Below are 17,808 nucleotides of genomic sequence, written 5' to 3' on the forward strand. Positions count from 1 at the left end.
GATGATAAGGATGTATCAGTTGTGATGTTTTGGAATTTACTGGCTCAGGTAACTGCAAAGTCCAGGTATACTATATTCAGGGAAGACGTGATCCAGCATCTCAAGAGGTGATCAGGGTGTGTTTTTGCTCTGCTCTACTCCTTCCCTGTTGGCTTCTTACTCAACTGACTTTCCTTTCATGGTCGGAAGATGGCTGCCAGGTTGAAATTCAGCAGAAAAAAAAAGTACCTTTATCCTGGCATTTCTAGTATATGTCCTAAGATCATTCTGATTGATTTGGCTTAGATCATATGCCTGCCATGTCTGCCTTAGGTTAAGACACATGCTTCATTCCTACAAACTCTTCATAATATACATGAAATAAAATACATTAAAGCTGACCTTGGTGATTTGAACTTCTTATATAGTATACTAAATAACGGCATTATTGAATTAAAACTAATGGATCAAGCACATCATACAACTTTCCCTATCTTCTTAAAAAGTTATTCCCCCCCATTTAATCACAACCCAACACGAAAAAATAAAAAAGTAAATTCTTCCCTGAATATAAGTCATTTTGAAGGATTCAGAATGTATTACCAGATTACAATAAAGGTTTATGATATTCCTTAACAAAACTGAAAGCAACATTATAAATTTTCAGGAAGAAAACAAGGTTCTTATCCCACTTTTTCAAGATTATAATAGCAGAATCTAAAGAAAAGATGGACAAGTACATGGATATCTTGAGTTGGGGGGGTGGGGAAGGGTGGTGTTACAGAGCTTTTAAAATAGAATCAACTAAATAATCCATCCTGCGACTCAAGACTCCTCAAAGACATTAGATTCATCACCAACCCTCTCTCCCCTACACAAACCTACACAAAACTAGGTCCTAAGAACAAAACAGAGATGCACACTTTAGGGAGTCTTTTTGACAGCGTGCATTCCAAAGCCAAATACAAATTATTTCTCAATTATTATGTTTCTACTATCATGTCCCTCATTCCTGTAACTAGCACAAAAAATAGAAGGTAAATGATTCCATTTTTATAACAGAGAAGACAACAAAATCTATGAGATTAAAAGCCAATACTCAAATATACAGGAGAGGAGCTGATTTTCACGGTAAAGTTGAATAAAAACAAATAGCAAATCGTAGAACCAACCAATTGAAAGTGTGTTACACGCAAGTCATCTTAAATCAAAAGCCAAACTTCATTCATAATCCTAGAGGAAAGCGGTGTGGTCAAAAAAAGGAATGTGCATTAAAAGAATCTCTATAATTTTTCAAATCTATGAATCGATTTTTCAAATCCTCTACTGTTCAAATAATTTAATTCAGTAAATGTACAATGATGGCTTTTTAAGAAGACAGAACTAGTAGACATAGCAGGGATATAAACATAGCCCTTGACATCACAAAGTTTATAATGTGCTACAAAGGCAATATACACAAACATTACTGGACAGCTCAGAACATAATGAAGTACAAATGCCAGTGGGTAATCAGAAAGAGGAGGATCAAGTGAACTGGGATGATATCCACAACAAGTAACAGAAAATCTAAAGGCAAAACTGCCTAAACAATAAGAAAATTTATTATCTCACATAATAAGGAATCTACAGTGAAGGTGGTTCTAGGAATAGTGAACGTGGCTCCAGTTTTACTTCTCTGGAATTCTCTTCCCTCTGCCCACCTTTAAGTAAGGGAATCACCTTCAGGCAAGATAGCTATAGCAGTTCCAGATGTCACATCCAGATAAAACAAGCTCTACAGGAAGGACAATCTCTTTTCTTCTTTCTCAAAAGCAAGAAAACTTCTCCCAAGAGCCTCTTGCAGACTTTCCTTTTATTTCCCATTGGCCAAAACTGGATCTCATGCCCATTCCTAAAACAATCACTTCCAATGGCAATGAGACCTACCATAACCAAGATTAGCATGGATGCTATTAACTATCATGACCATCACTTTAGTGATGGCTGAATATATCAAGGAAGACAGGCCTTGGAGGGTGGTATTATTTGGACTGGGGGAAAAAAAAAGATAGAAACACATAGGCAAAGGAAGGGATGTGTCTAACTGAAGAAAGTCAAACTGCAATCACACATTAAACACACTTTTAGGGATAAAGAATTCTCTTAAACTGTGCTGGAGTCATCTTCTGTTAACACAAAAATTAACTTACTATTCAACAGTCGGTAAATGCTAAGCATGCAGGAGTTGTCTTCCCTTTAAGAGAAGGATTTAGGTTAATTACCAGTGGGGATAGTCAGACTCACCACTCACTCCTTGTCAAGAGAGCTATCTCTGGGTTGAGAACATTCCATAATATGCATACAGATGACTGTAGACTCACTGTCAGTATAAGTTGTTCCTTGAAGGTTTCTTCTCATTTGGGTTCGAGGTTTTACTCAAAAATCCACACACTCACAACTGGCCCTATCTGTAAATGAAAGCATGCAATTAGGAGGCAAAATGCTGCAGGGAGCAATTCCTTCCTCCCCCACCCACCTATAATTAACTGATCCACGTGAAAACTGAACTTAAACACCAGATTCACCAAGCCCCATGTTCAAACTAAGCAACCCGCATTCCAAAGGTTGTAATGTGCTTATTACACAGTTACCACCCTTTTCCCAGCATGTAAATTTATTGTTGTGTCCACAGTATACCAGGTGCAACTCCCCCCCCACCCGTACGCGGGCCTCTCCCGTTGCGGAGCACAGGCTCTGGAAGTGCAGGCTCAGCGGCCATGGTTCACGGGCCTAGCTGCTCCGCGACATGTGGGATCTTCCTGGACCCGGGCACAAACCCGTGTCCCCTGCATCGGCAGGCAGACTCTCAACCACTACGCCACCAGGGAAGGCCCTACCAGGTGCAACTCTTAATGCACCGAGCAAAATCCAACACACATTTATGTTTGGTGGCAGCACACAGGATTGGTCTGCACAGCGTGTTAAAGGAGAGCTGCCTACAGTTATAAGTTAGAAGACTGCATCTAAGCTTGCAAACTCTGCTATATATTTATAATAGCTCATGGGAAACATTTATTATTGTCAAAGCCAAGCCTGTTTTTCTGCCTTATGGATATAATATAGCATAGGAATAACCACACTGGCTTTGGAGTCAGAGGGCCCTAGGTTTGAGAGCTAATTCTGCAAATAACTAGTTGTATGATCTTAGGCCTATTTTTAACCTAAGATATATTTCTTCATTTACAGTACTTCGAATAAACCTATAAGCACTTAACAAAGCCAACAAACAACAGGCCTAAAACCCAACATGTCAAGGCTGAAATGATCCCAAATGCACTGCTTTCTCAGTCTTCCTCATTTCAGTAAACTGGACTGGGATCCATGCAGTTTGTGCTGAAACCTCTAAGTCCTTATCATACACGCTCCCTCATCCTCCCAAAAACATCACCAAAGTGGTTGATTCTTTAAATATATAATGTGAACTGATTCTTAGAATCCCATAAAAACCATAAAAATAAACAGCGATTCCTCCCTCAGAATTACTTTCCTGAAACTGCCTATAAATTCAACTATTTAAATAATGACAGGTTGAAATTTCAAAGTTCCATATTAGAAGGAATACTAGTATTTCATAAAAAATAAACACTGGGGATGCCACATATCAAAGTGATGCATTACATTTTGTAAGCTTACACATTTCTTCACATCTAAGCTGACAATGAACTAGGACATTATGCTTAATCCGAAAATGTAATTAAGAAAACTGAAAGATGACCAAAACTAATGAGTGAGTTTAGGAAGGTTGCAGGATACAAAAATCAATTCTTTTTCTATAGAACACTTGTTCACTTACCCTACAACCCAGCCATTCCATTCCTAGGTGTTTACCTAAGAAAAATGAAAGTTTATGTCCACAAAAGCAGCTTTATTTGTAAGAGCCAAAAACTAGAAACAAATTAACTGTCCACCAACAGATGAGTGGATACACAAAATGTGGTAAAGCCATTCAATGCATTACTGCTTGCAACGAAAAATAATACTGGGACTTCCTTGGTGGTCCAGTGGGTAAGACTCCACGCTCCCAATGCAGGGGGCCAGGTTCAATCCCTGATGGGGGAACTAGATCTTGCATGCAAGCCGCAATTAAGAAGTCCACATGCTGCAATTAAGAAGTCCACATGCTGCGACTATAAGCCCGCATGCCACAACCAAGACCCGGGACAGCAAAAATAAATACACATTTTTTTAAAAATAATAATATTATAGGATGAATCTCAAAATCATTATGCTGAGAAGCCAGATCAAGAGTATACACTGTAGAATCCATTTACTTAAATTCTAGAATCTTGAGTGATAGAAAGCAGTTCAGTTGATTGCCTGGGAACAGGGGTAAGTGGCCAAGAGAAGAGAAAGAGCCTATAAATGGCTGAAAAGCAACGTCTGGGGGTGACAGATATTTTCATTACATTTAATGTGGTGATAGTATCACAGGCATATATATGTCACTATTTATCAACCTACACACTTTCAATATGTGCAGTTAATTTTAAGTTTAAAACAAAATAATTCACTGCATATTAATAACTGGTAGCAAGACTGATTCATATGAAAAGCAGAACCCCTTTAATGCATCAAGTTTTGAAAATCATGGCTACATGTACACCTAAAACTAACATAACATTGTTAATCAGCTATTCTCTAGTATAAAATTTAAATTCTTTAAAAAAAAGAAAGAAAATTATGGCCACAATCTTTCTCTCTTTAGAAAATAACTCTTTCAAAAGTATATCTCATGCATGTAAATCAATTAAGTTAGAACACATCCTCACACTGTAAACAAAAATAAACTCAAAATGGCTTAAAGACTTAAATATAAGACAAGACACCAAAAACACACCTAGAAGAGAACACAGGCAAAACATTCTGACATAAATCATACCAAGGTTTTCTTAGGTCAGGCTCCCAAGGCAAGAAATAAAAGCAAAAATAAACAAATGGGACCTAATCAAGCTTTATAAGCTTTTGCACAGCAAAGGAAACCATAAACAAAACAAAAAGACAACCCGCAGACTGGGAGAAAATATTTGCAAATGATGTGAGTAATAAGGGCTTAATTTCCAAAATATACCAACAGCTCATACAACTCAATAACAAAAAAACAACCCAATCGAAAAATGGGTAGAAGACCTAAATAGACATTTCTCCAAAGAAGACATACAGATGGGCAAAAAGCACATGAGAAGATGTTCAACATCACTAATTATTAGAGAAATGCAAATCAAAACTACAATGAGGTACCACCTCACACAGGTCAGAATGGCCATCATTAAAAAGTCTACAAATAACAAATGCTGGAAAGCGTTTGGAGAAAAGGGAACCCTCCTACATTGTTGGCGGGAATGTAAATTGGTGCAGCCACTATGGAAAAGAATATGAAGGTGCCTCAAAAAACTAAAAATAGAGCTGCCACATGACCCAGCAATCCCACTCCTGGGCATATACCCAGACAAAACTATAATGTGAAAAGATACATGCACCCCTATGTTCATAGCATATTTACAATAGTCAAGACATGGAAACAACTTAAATGTCCATCAACAGATGAATGGATAAAGATGTGGTGTATGTGTATGTATATACATAATGGGATATTAGCCATAAAAAAGAATGAAATAATGCCATTTGTAGCAACATGGATGGACCCAGAGATTACCATACTAAACAAAGTTAAGTCAGAACGAGAAAGACAAATACCATGATATCACTTATATGTGGAATCTAAAATATGACACAAATGAACATATCTACAAAAAAGAAAGAGACTCGCAGATACAGAGGACAGACTTGTGGTTGCCAAGGGGGCGGGAGGGTGGCAGAGGGAAATACTGGGAGTTTGGGATTAGCAGATGCAAACTATTATACATAGGATGGATAAACAACAAGGTCCTACTGTACAGAACAGGGAACTGTAGTCAATATCCTGTGATAAACCATAATGGAAAAGAATATGAAAAAGAATAGATATGTGTGTAACTAAATCACTGCTGTACAGCAGAAATTAACACATTATAAATCAACTATACTTCACTAAATTTTTTTTAAAAAGTATAATATCTCAATGCTAAAGATCAAAAACATAATTACTGATCATAAAGAAAACATGCATCAAAAATAGCACTCTAACTAACCTAGTATAATATGGCATGGGCAAAAAGGAAAAGTGGTAAATTTCAACGTTATTCATTCAATTGTAGTCCACAAAGCATGTCAGTCTTTCATCATATTGGTAGCAATTACATTAAAAAATATCAAGCCATTTCACTGTCAACCCAAAAGACATTTTAATATATCATTTGATATATTGGCATTCATCTGGGTATCACTACTAAAATGTACTTCAGATTCTGCTTAGAATTAATGAAGTCATGAAACCAGGTTCAATTTACTTGTTAAATGCTGGCATGGCTTGGTGCTTTTGTACCATATTAAATGCCACCTCTAACCCCATTCACCCGTTTATACTGAAGAGACAGAGCAAACTGCATTACTTCCTGAGCTGAACTTAACCATTAAATTTCAGACAGCATCAAAACTGCATACTCCCATCTCCACCCAGAGATTTCTATTCTCCAAGTTAACCAGTCTCAGTTCCACTGTATTGCTATGGAAAAAAGGCTGAATCTTCAAAGAAATGAGTTAACAGTGCTACCTTTCAATACCTTTAACGGCTGTCACAGAGAAAAATCATATTAGTTCTGCATCATCCCAAATGGCAGAACTAGAGTGAATGAGTAGGGGATATATGTTCTATCTGAGGCACTGCTGCCTAAAGGTGGAATGTCCTGCCTTGGGATACCTATCATCAGAGGCTGCGATATTAAGACAGTGATTCAAAATTCCCAAAGACAATAAAATAAATTAAATTAAATAAAGTTTTAAATGCTTAAAAAAAAAAGGTCCCACAGACAGTTGCTTTAGTTCAAGTTTATGATTTCTTCCAATCCTCAGATCATCTTATGAACTTAAAAATAAAATCTATTCTTAAATGCCCAAATCCACTGCAATTCGAAAGTCTGCAGTTTAAGCTGATCAAACTACAAGAAGCTAAAGTCCTAAGTCTTACAGTAACATTTTTGTTTACTTTCCACTTTTCCACAATGGATAGTGGCTTACATCATCATTCCTTGACCCTATAAAATTACTCTGATTTTGAAAGGAAAATGTGCTAAATACATGTCCCATTTCCTTGCTCATTTAATGTCAAATGCCAATTCCTTTTTCTTCCCAAAGAAATATACATCTAACAGGGAAAAAGATCTGTAAGAAATCTAGTTCAATGCCCTCATTTTACAGACTCAGAAAGGTAAAGAAATTTGCCCCAAATCTCATAACTATCACTATAATGCCTATTAGCACTGCAATAAATCACTGCTATTTATTTCCTCCGTAAGTACACTGTAAACAAATGCATATGACCATTCACTTAGGTTAAGTGAAGGAAGGAAGGAAGCAAGCAAGCAAGAAAGCAAGAAAGAAAATAGGCCCTGGAATCAAACTGTCAAAGTTTGAATACTGGCTCTGCCACTTGTTAGATGTGTTGACTTTAGGCAACTTATTCACCATGCTTCACTTTCCTAAACTGTAAAATGGGTATAATTCTTAAGGCTATTTTGAGGTTTAAATTAGGTTAATACATGTAAAATGCTTGAAACATGGTCTGGCACAGAGTAAGCCATCAGGAGTGTGGACATCAGAAGGGGAATGGGGTTTAAAATGTGATATAACATTATGAGAGTAATTTTCTCAGCAAGTCAGAGGACATTTTAAAATACATATACAGGGACTTCCCTGATGGTCCAGTGGTAAAGAATCCGCCTTACAATGCAGGGGATGTGGGTTCAATCCCTGGTCAGGGAACTAAGATCCCACATGCCACAGGGCAACTAAGCCCACATGCCACAACTACTGAGCTTGCGCACCTCAACTAGAGAGCTCAAGTGCCACCAACTACAGAGCCCACGTGCCTCAACTACAGAGTCCACGTGCCCTGGAGCCTGTGCACCACAACTAGAGAAGAGAAAACCCGTGCGCCACAACTAGAGAAGAGAAAACCCACATGCCACAACTAAAGAGAAGCCCGCGCACTGCAACGAAAAAGTTTAGGATATAATAACTTTTAAAACGACTTTGAAGACTAACAAAAATTTGGTTTCTGATTTATACATGAGGAAAAGGGAAAGGCAAGGGAGAATTTTAAAGATTTAAGTTTCCTAATGTTTCACAGAATTGTAATGGCTATGAGTACAAGAAGAAAAACTACTGAGAAGAATGGGGTGAAAAATAAAAGACTTTGTCCTCTCTGCTGTACCTTGAGGTTAAACTGATCTGGAAAGGAAGCTATTTCCTCAGGAGTGAGAATAAAAATGCAAAAAGAGAATATAAGGTATTCTTATTTTTTAAAAAGCACATAAAATGTCTAAATTAGTAACTCACTATCATGTTTAACTCATTTCTACTTACAATGCCCATACTCTCATTTCACAATATTTAGAGAGAAAAAAAATTATTTTCACTAAAACATCAGCTTTAATAAATATGTTGCACTCTTCAGTATGATTTTATTCAGGGAGGTGGGATAGTTTTTTCTCCCCATAAGAAAAACTTTTATAGTAAGAGTTTTTAAAAATAAACTAAACTTGTATCTTTCTATACAACTTTCCAAAACACTTCTACATATATGAAAGGCTGTAATAGGGAAGCAATTTAAACTGGAAAGCCTGTTATGGGTTGAACTGTGTCCCATTCTCTCTCCCACCCCTCAAAAAAAGATATGTTGAAGTCCTAACCCCCCAGGACATCTGAATGTGACCTTATTTGGAAATAGGGCTGTTGCAGATATTAGTTAAAATGAGGTCATACTGGAGTAGGGTGGGCCTCTAAATCCAATATGATCAGTGTCATTATGAGAAGCTGGCATTGTGAAGAAGACAGAGAGACAAACAGAGAAAACCACATGATGACAAATCAGAGATTGGATTATGCACCTGCAAGCCTAGGAATGCCAAGGATTGCCAGCAAACCACCAGAACCTAGGGAGAGGCAAGGAAGGATTCTGCTACAGGTTTCAGGAGGAACATGGCCCTGATGACACCCTGATTTTGGACTTCTAGCCTCCAGAACTATGAGGCAAGTTTCTGTAGTACTTCATTGTAGAAGCCCTACGAAATGAATACAGCTTCCATTTGATTAGAAGAGTGAAAAAAGTCAGACAAATCTAAATGTTACAGTCATGATCACTACAACCCACTACGCAAACAAAACAGGATTTTGGCCTTGCTCTGGAACAGTCACTGTCAACAAGGTCTCCAGCTCATCAGAAGTGAGTCCATGTTTCTATTAACTATCCCATTTATTCACTACCTAGGCTAGACAGCTATCTAGGCCACTAGGTTTTATAAATGTATGTGCTTTTCCATCATTTTCTAATTTGACAATTTTCCATGTTCTTATTTTACATCTTACTTACTTATTCTGACGTCGTAACACATAGTAAAATGAGATATAAAGTTTCATCCTCACTCCCTGTCCACAAATCACCCTTCACTCCAAAGACAACCATTATTAACAGTTTTTTTAATATATCTTTCCACTGAGATTCCATGCATTTAGGAAAATATATCATGTATGTGATAGACATCAATGGTAACATATTCTGTGTATCATTCGGCACCTTGTTTCTATCACTTCACTAATTTTTGGAGATCATTCTGTATATGTAGGACTTATTATTGTACAGCATTTCACTATATAGATGCATAATATATTCAACCAATCTCATAGAGATGGATATCTGGGTTGCTGCCAGTATTTATCTTTATCACAAATGATGCTGTAATGGCTTTTTATTGTCTTTTCATTGAGTCCTTTCTTTGCCATCCTATTTAAAACTGCAATCCCCTGTTCCCTAGCCTGGCAGTCCCCATCTTGCTCCCATGCTATATTTTTCCTCACAGTGCTTTAAATTTTTTTGGCATTCTGTATATACATTACTCACTTATTATTTTTCTTCACCAGTAAGAACATAGGGTTTTATGAAGAGACAGATTTTTGTTTTCGTTTGCAGCCAAACGCCTAACACCTGAGCGCCTGGCACATAGTGAGAGCAGTTAAGTATTTATTGAATAACTCAATGCCTTTATTTAATCCCACAAAAGAAAAATATACATAACTAAAAAGTACAATACATCTTCCCTTCAAGGTAACATAAGCCATAGTTCTCTAACTGATCAGTAATTTGTCCTTTTTATTTTGTATTAATTTTCTATATTGTGTCAAATGAGACTGTTACATTTTTGTTTGATCCAGATTTGATATACCCTGTGAACCCTCCAGTGTCTCAATTTAATTTAGCCTATTTGACCAAGGATAATGTTTCCTGGTCCTTCAGAATATTAACCCAAAGAGCAGGTACTTAACTGAGTCTCTGCTTCCTTATATGTAGTGGCCCTCCTACACTAACAACGTCATTAACATGCAATTTCTCCTACCAGCTGTGCTTTTTCAGTCATGAGAGAGTGACTCAGTATGGTATTATTTCTGATAAATACAGAGGGGGCTGAAATTTCAACTTATCTTGAGAAAGTACATGTTTCATTTGTCCCAATTACCTTCATAAGGAATTAAGATGTGGTAAATTGTGTCATTCTCTTGCAAAGAAATCAGTCTGCATTTCAATTGGGCCCTGGCACACTAGGGCCAGAAGTAAAACAGTCACTGACAAATTGTTCATTGGGGATGGGCAGGTGGGAATACTTTAAAGAAAAATAAGAACAAAAGGAAAATAGATTCTTACTCATTTTTAGATTATTAAAATCTGACAAGTCTGGGGACTTCCCTGGTGGTCCAGTGGTTAAGGATCCGCCTTCCGATGTGGGAGACGTGGGTTCAATCCCTGGTCGGGGAACTGGGATTCCACGTACCGCAGGGCAACTAAGCCCGCATGCCGCAACTACAGAGCTCACGTACTCTGGAGCCCACGTACCGCAACTACAGAGCCCACATGCTCTGGAGCCCACACCACAACTACAGAGAAGCCCGCATGCCACAACAAGGAGCCCGCACACAGCAACGAAAGATCCTGCGTGCCACAACTGAGACCCAATACAGCCCAAAAAATAAGTAAATACTTAAAAAAAAAAAAAAATCTGTCAAGTCTGCAACTTGTACTATAAAAATCTCTATGTGTTCAACTATTCAACATTCAAATTTTTAAGTATACATATTATTATTATTCAGTATGAAGATCTCCATTTTAAAGAAGCTTGATAGTCAATAGTTTGTTCCAAGAGAACATGGCAGACTGATTTCCTAACAACTTTAATTCTACCCATTTCTGCACAAGTACAACCAACCATGTCTGTGACCAAAAGCCAAATAACCCCTAAACTTAGCAAAGGAATCATTAGGAAGGTTCATGGGTACTAGGTCATATTTATTACAAGAGCACTTTGTAGGGTTCTTTGTGCTGAAGAGCAGAAGGGAAAAGATGATATATGAAACTGCAAGATGGGACTTCCCTGCTGGTCCAGTGGCTAAGACTCTGCACTCCCAATGCAGAGCGCCCAGGTTCAATCCCTGGTCAGGGAACTAGATCCCACATGTCCCAACTAAGGGTTTGCGTGCCATAACTAAAACATGCCACAACTAAAACATGCCACAACTAAAGATCCCACACACAGCAACAAAGATCCTGCGTGCCACAAATAAGACCCGGCATAGGTAGATAGATAGATACACAGATACATAGATAGATACATAAAAAAATATGTACATAAAAAGATACATAGATAGATACATAGATAGATACATAAAAAGATACATAAAAAAATAGATACATAGATAGATACATAAAAAAATAGATAGATAGATACACAGATACATAGATAGATACATAAAAAAATAATCTTAAAAAATGTTAAATTCTGTTAAAAAAAAGAAACTGCAAGATAACTTAGATGTAAATGTTAATCTTACATGCATTTCAAAATTGGATTACTGAAAAAGATAATACTTCATATTTTTTTAAAACACAGGTATATAACAATAATTTGGAGACTTATTTTTTTTTAATTAATTTATTTATTTTTGGCTGTGTTGGGTCTTCATTGCTGTGCGTGGGCTTTCTCTAGTTGCCGTGAGCAGGGACTACTCTTCGTTGCGGTGCGCGGGCTTCCCATTGCGGTTGGCTTGTCTTGTTGCAGAGCACGGGCTTTAGGCGAGCAGGCTTCAGTAGTTGTGGCGCACGGGCTTAGTTGCTCCGTGGCATGTCGGATCTTCCTGGACCAGAGCTCGAACCCGTGTCCCCTACATTGGCAGGCAGATTCTTAACCACTGTGCCACGAGGAAAGCCTTGGAGACTTTATAAATGAAAAAATAATTGTGTTGGACTGCTTATGAAGGCTTTCCCCACACCCAAGAGTCTTTATATTGATCCATGTTTCCTTCTAATATGTTTAAGATTTTCTCTTTTATACTCAACTCTGGAAAACCAAATATTTATCTTGGTGTCAAGTGTGAGGTAAAGATCATTTCCTTTTTTTCTAATTCTTCTATTTTAATAATCACTTCCAAGAGGTTCTGATTACTATGTTCATTGGTTCATGGACTCCCGTAAAAACCACTCTATTTCATCATAAAGGTCAGTTATAAATTTGTCAAAGCTTTCAAGGCAAAATTTAAAAGTAAATGAGATAATTTACTTAGAAGGATTAATGCACAATACCAATTAAAGCAGAAGATATGCTGTTCCCCTAACTCAAGGGTCTTCAAACCAGTGTAAGGTTTGATATTTTGCAGGAGGTACCTGGGTCTGGACAGTTTCAGGAAATCAAATTCCAGATCTCCAACTTCCTCCTGTACTCTTTTCTAAAACTGATGGGCATCATTCATTCTCTTTTTCTACCTTCCCTTTCACAGTAGCTCTTATACGTTATAGAAAAAAGTCATACTTCTAACTCATCTCAAAGCTTAGTAAGGTACTTTGCTTCAAGAAATCTCCAGTGCACCAAAGGGCTAACTGGGAGAATGAGGAGGAGTCTCATGTAAGCAAAGCACGAAATACTGAAACTAACTCATGGCAAGACTCCTTACCTAATGAACCAATTAATGTTTGAATTCAGAAGTGAAAGTAGTTAGTCCAATGGTTGTTCAATGCAGATGTTGTCATTTTAGAATTGAAAAAGAAGGGACTTCCCTGGTGGTGCGGTGATTAAGAATCCGCCTACCAATGCAGGGGACATGGGTTTGATCCCTGGTCCAGGAAGATTCCACATGCCTCAGAGCAACTACACCCGTGCGCTACAACTACTGAGCCCATGCACCAAAACTACTAAAGCCTATGCTCTGCAACAAGAGAAGTCACGAGAACCCCACGCACCACAAAAAGAGTAGCCCCGCCCCCGCCACAGCTAGAGAAAGCCCACGCGCAGCAACAAAGACCCAACGCAGCCACAAAAAAAGAAAAAGAAAAACCTGAAAAAGAAGAAAGATCATTTCTGACAAGAAAACATACCGAATCTAGCTGGTTGACAATGAGAACTAACAAGCTCTATAGCAACATTTTCCTTTAACGTGAATAATTAGAACCCACAGGGTCAGGATTTTTGGCAAGCAGTGTTTATTTTTTGCAATGAACTCTGACACAGTATTTCAAGTTCAAAATATGCACTGCCTAATTTCATCACAGAATTGGAACAAAAATTTTTACAATTTGTATGGAAACACAAAAGACCCCAAATAGCCAAAGCAATCTTGAGAAAGAAAAACAGCGCTGGACGAATCAGGCTCCCTGACATCAGACTATACTACAAAGCTACACAAATCAAAACAGTATGGTACCAGTACAAAGACAAAAATATAGATCAGTAGAACAGGACAGAAACTCCAGAAATAAACCCAAGCACCTATGGTCACCTAATCTACGACGAAGGAGGCAAGACTATATAATAGAGAAAAGACAGTCTCTTCAATAAGTGGTACTGGGAAAATTGGACAGCTACATGTAAAAGAATGAAATTACAACACTCCCTAATACCGTACACAAAAATAAACTCGAGGCTTCCCTGGTGGCGCAGTGGTTGAGAGTCTGCCTGCCGATGCAGGGGACACGGGTTCGTGCCCCGGTCCGGGAAGATCCCAAGTGCCATGGAGCAGCTAGGCCCGTGAGCCATGGCTGCTGAGCCTGTGCATCCGGAGCCTGTGCTCCGCAACGGGAGAGGCCACAACAGTGAGAGGCCCGTGTACCGCAAAAAAGACCTAAATGTAAGGCCAGATAATATGAACCAGTTAAGAGAAAAAAATACGCAGAATACTCTCTGACATAAACCACAGCAAGATCTTTTTTGATCTGTCTCCTAGAGTAATGAAAATAAAAACAAACAAATGGGACCTAATTAAACTTAAAAGCTTTTACACAGCAAAGGAAACCATAAACAAAACAAAAAGACAACCCACAGAATGGGAGAAAATATTTGCAAATGAAGTAACCAATAAGGGATTAATTTCCAAAATATACAAAAAGCTCATACAGCTCAATATGAAAAAAACAAACAACCCAATGAAAAAATGTGCAGAAATGTCCATAGATAACTGCATAAAGAAGATGTGGCACATACATATAACGGAATATTAATCAACCATAAAAAGCAACAAAATTGAGCTATTTGCAGTGAGGTGGATGGACCTAGAGTCTGTCATACAGAGTGAAGTGAGTCAGAAACAGAAAAACAAATACTGTACAATAACACAAATATACGGAAACTAAAAAAACAGTACTGATATACCTAGTGGGAAGGCAGGAATAAAGATGCAGATGTAGACACAGACTTGAGAAAACGGTGGGGGAAAGGGAAGTTGGGATGAACTGAGAGAGTAGCATTCACATACATAACTACCAGATGTAAATGGATGGCTAGTGGGAAGTTGCTGCATAGCACAGGGAGACCAGCTCAGTGCTTTGTGACCACCTAGAGGGGTGGGATAAGGAGGATGGGAGGAAGGCTCAAGAGGGAGGGGGCAACTTCCCTGGTGGCGCAGTGGTTAAGAATCCACCTGCCAATGCAGGGGACATGGGTTCAAGCCGTGGTCCAGGAAGATCCCACATGCCACGGAGCAACTAAGCCCATGCGCCACAAATACTGAGCCTGTGCTCTAGAGCCCGTGAGCTGCAACTACTGAGCCCGCATGCCATAACCACTGAAGCCCGTGTACCTAGAGCCCATGCTCCACAAGAGAAGCCGCCGCAATGAAAAGCCCACACACCGCAGCGAAGAGGCCCCTGCTCACTGCAACTAGAGAAAGCCCGCACACAGCAACAAAGATCCAACACTGCCATAAGTAAATAAATAAATAAACATCTTAAAAAAAAAGAGAGGATATGGAGATATATGTATACTTATACTGATTCACTGTGCTGTACAACAGAAACTAACACAACATTGTAAAGCAATTATACTCCAAAAAATATTTTAAAAAAAGAAGGATGGGATGCAGGGAAAGCTTTGAAAATAAACAAACACACAAAAAAAACGGCAGAAGATCTAAATAGACATTCCTCCAAAGAAAACACACAGATGGTCAAAAAGTACATGAAAAGATGCTTAACATCACTAATTATTAAAGTAATGCAAATTAAAACTACAACGAGGTACCATCTCACACGGGTCAGAATGGCCCTCATCAAAATATCTACAAACAACAAGTGCTGGAGAGGGTATGGAGAAAAGGGAACCCTCCTACACTGCTGGTGGGAATGTAAATTAGTATAGCCACTATGGAGAACACTATGGAGGTTCCTTAAAAAACTAAAAATACAGGGCGGAAGAGTAAGACGCGGAGATCACCTTCCTCCCCACAGATACACCAGAAATACATCTACGCGTGGAACAACTCCTACGGAGCACCTACTGAACGCTGACAGAAGACCTCAGACCTCCCAAAAGGCAAGGAACCCCCCACATACCTGGTTAGGGCAAAAGAAAAAAATAAACAGAGACAAAAGGATAGGGACGGGTCCTGCACCAGCGGGAGGAAGCTGTGAAGGAGGAAAAGTGTCCACACATAGGAAGCCCCTTCGCGGGCGGAGACTGCGGGTGGCGGAGTGGGGGAGCTTCGGGGCCGCAGAGGAGAGCACAGCAACAGGGGTGCAGAGGGCAAAGCGGAGAGATTCCAGTGCAGAGGGTCGGGGGTGACCGGCACTCACCAGCCGAGAGGCTTGTCTGCTCGCCCCCGCCAGGGCGGGCGGGGCTGGGAGCTGAGTCTCGGGCTTCTATCAGAGCACCTAGAGAGGACTGAGGTTGGCGGCGTGAACACAGCCTGCAGGGCGTTAGTGCACCGCGGCTAGCCGGGAGGGAGTCCGGGGAAAAGTCTGGACCTGCCGAAGAAGCAAGAGACTTTTTCTTCCCTCTTTGTTTCCTGGTGCGCCAGGAGAGGGGATTAAGAACGCTTCTTAAGGGAGCTCCAGAGACGGGCGCGAGGCGCGGCTAAAAGTGCGAACCCCAGAGACAGACATGAGACGCTAAGGCCTCTGCTGCCGCCACCAAGAAGCCTGTGTGCGAACACAGGTCACTATCCACACCCCCTTCCGGGGAGCCTGTGCAGCCCGCCACTGCCAGGGTCCCTGGATCCAGGGACAACTCCCCCGGGAGAACCCGCACGGCGAGCCTCAGGCTAGCAACGTCACGCTGGCCTCTGCCGCCGCAGGCCCGCCCCCGCACTCCGTGACCCTCCCTACCCACGCCCCCCCCCCCCCAAGTGAGCCAGAGCCTCCGAATCAGCGGCTCCTTTAACCCCGTCCTGTCTGAGCAAAGAACAGCCGCTGGAGGGCGACCTACACGCACAGGCGGGGCCAATCCAAAGCAGAGCCCCTGGGCGCTGTGAGAACAAAGAAGAGAAAGGGAAATCTCTCCCAGCAGCCTCAGAAGCAGCGGATTAAAGCTCCACAATCAACTTGATGTACCCTGCATCTGTGGAATACAAGAATACACAACTAATCATCCCAAATTAAGAAGCGGTGTGGATGAAAGGCTCTTGGTGCTGCAGCCAGGAGTTTGTGCTGTGCCTCTGAGGTGGGAGAGCCAACTTCGGGACACTGGTCCACAAGAGGCCTCCGAGTTCCTAATATCAAACGGCAAAAATCTCCCAGAGATCTCCATCTCAATGCCAGCACCCAGCTTCACTCAACGACCAGCAAGCTACAGTCCTGGATAGCCTATGCCAAACAACTAGCAAGACAGGAACACAACCCCACCCATTAGCAGAGAGGCTGCCCAAAATCATAATAAGTCTACTGACACCCCAAAACACACCACCAGACGTGGACCTGCCCACCAGAAAGACAAGATCCAGCCTCATCCACCAGAACACAGGCACTAGTACCCTCCACCAGGAAGCCTACACAACCCACTGAACCAACCTTAGCCACTGGGGACAGACACAAAAAACAACAGGAACTACGAACCTTCAGCCTGCAAAAAGGAGACCCCAAACACAGTAAGATAAGCAAAATGAAAAGACAGAAAAACACACAGCAGATGAAGGAGCAAGATAAAAACCCACCAGACCTAACAAATGAAGAGGAAATAGGCAGTCTACCTGGAAAAGAATTCAGAATAATGATAGTAAAGATGATCCAAAATCTTGGAAATACAATAGACAAAATGCAAGAAACAGTTAACAAGGACCTAGAAGAACTAAAGATGAAACAAACAATGATGAACAACACAATAAATGAAATGACAAATACTCTAGATGGGATCAATAGCAGAATAACTGAGGCAGAAGAACGGATAA

At 40.1% G+C, this 17,808-nt stretch overlaps 1 protein-coding gene across 3 annotated transcripts in view; it reads right to left on the reverse strand.

The window, feature by feature from the left end:
* Positions 1-17,808, reverse strand: part of CDC42SE2 (CDC42 small effector 2) — a 122,654-nt gene that overhangs the window by 76,502 nt on the left and 28,344 nt on the right. Inside the window, exon 2 of one of the 3 annotated variants that reach the window (XM_082836902.1) lies at positions 2,343-2,429. The exons of 1 other annotated variant lie outside the window; for it this stretch is intronic. The gene's annotated coding sequence lies outside the window, so the exon portion shown is untranslated. Of the gene's footprint in view, positions 1-2,265; positions 2,430-17,808 lie in introns of all 3 variants that reach the window. One more of the 3 variants, XM_082836901.1, reaches the window with a different exon arrangement.

The sequence above is a fragment of the Leucopleurus acutus genome, assembly GCF_964270905.1.
Source record: "Leucopleurus acutus genome assembly, chromosome: 3".
Taxonomy (NCBI): domain Eukaryota; kingdom Metazoa; phylum Chordata; class Mammalia; order Artiodactyla; family Delphinidae; genus Leucopleurus; species Leucopleurus acutus.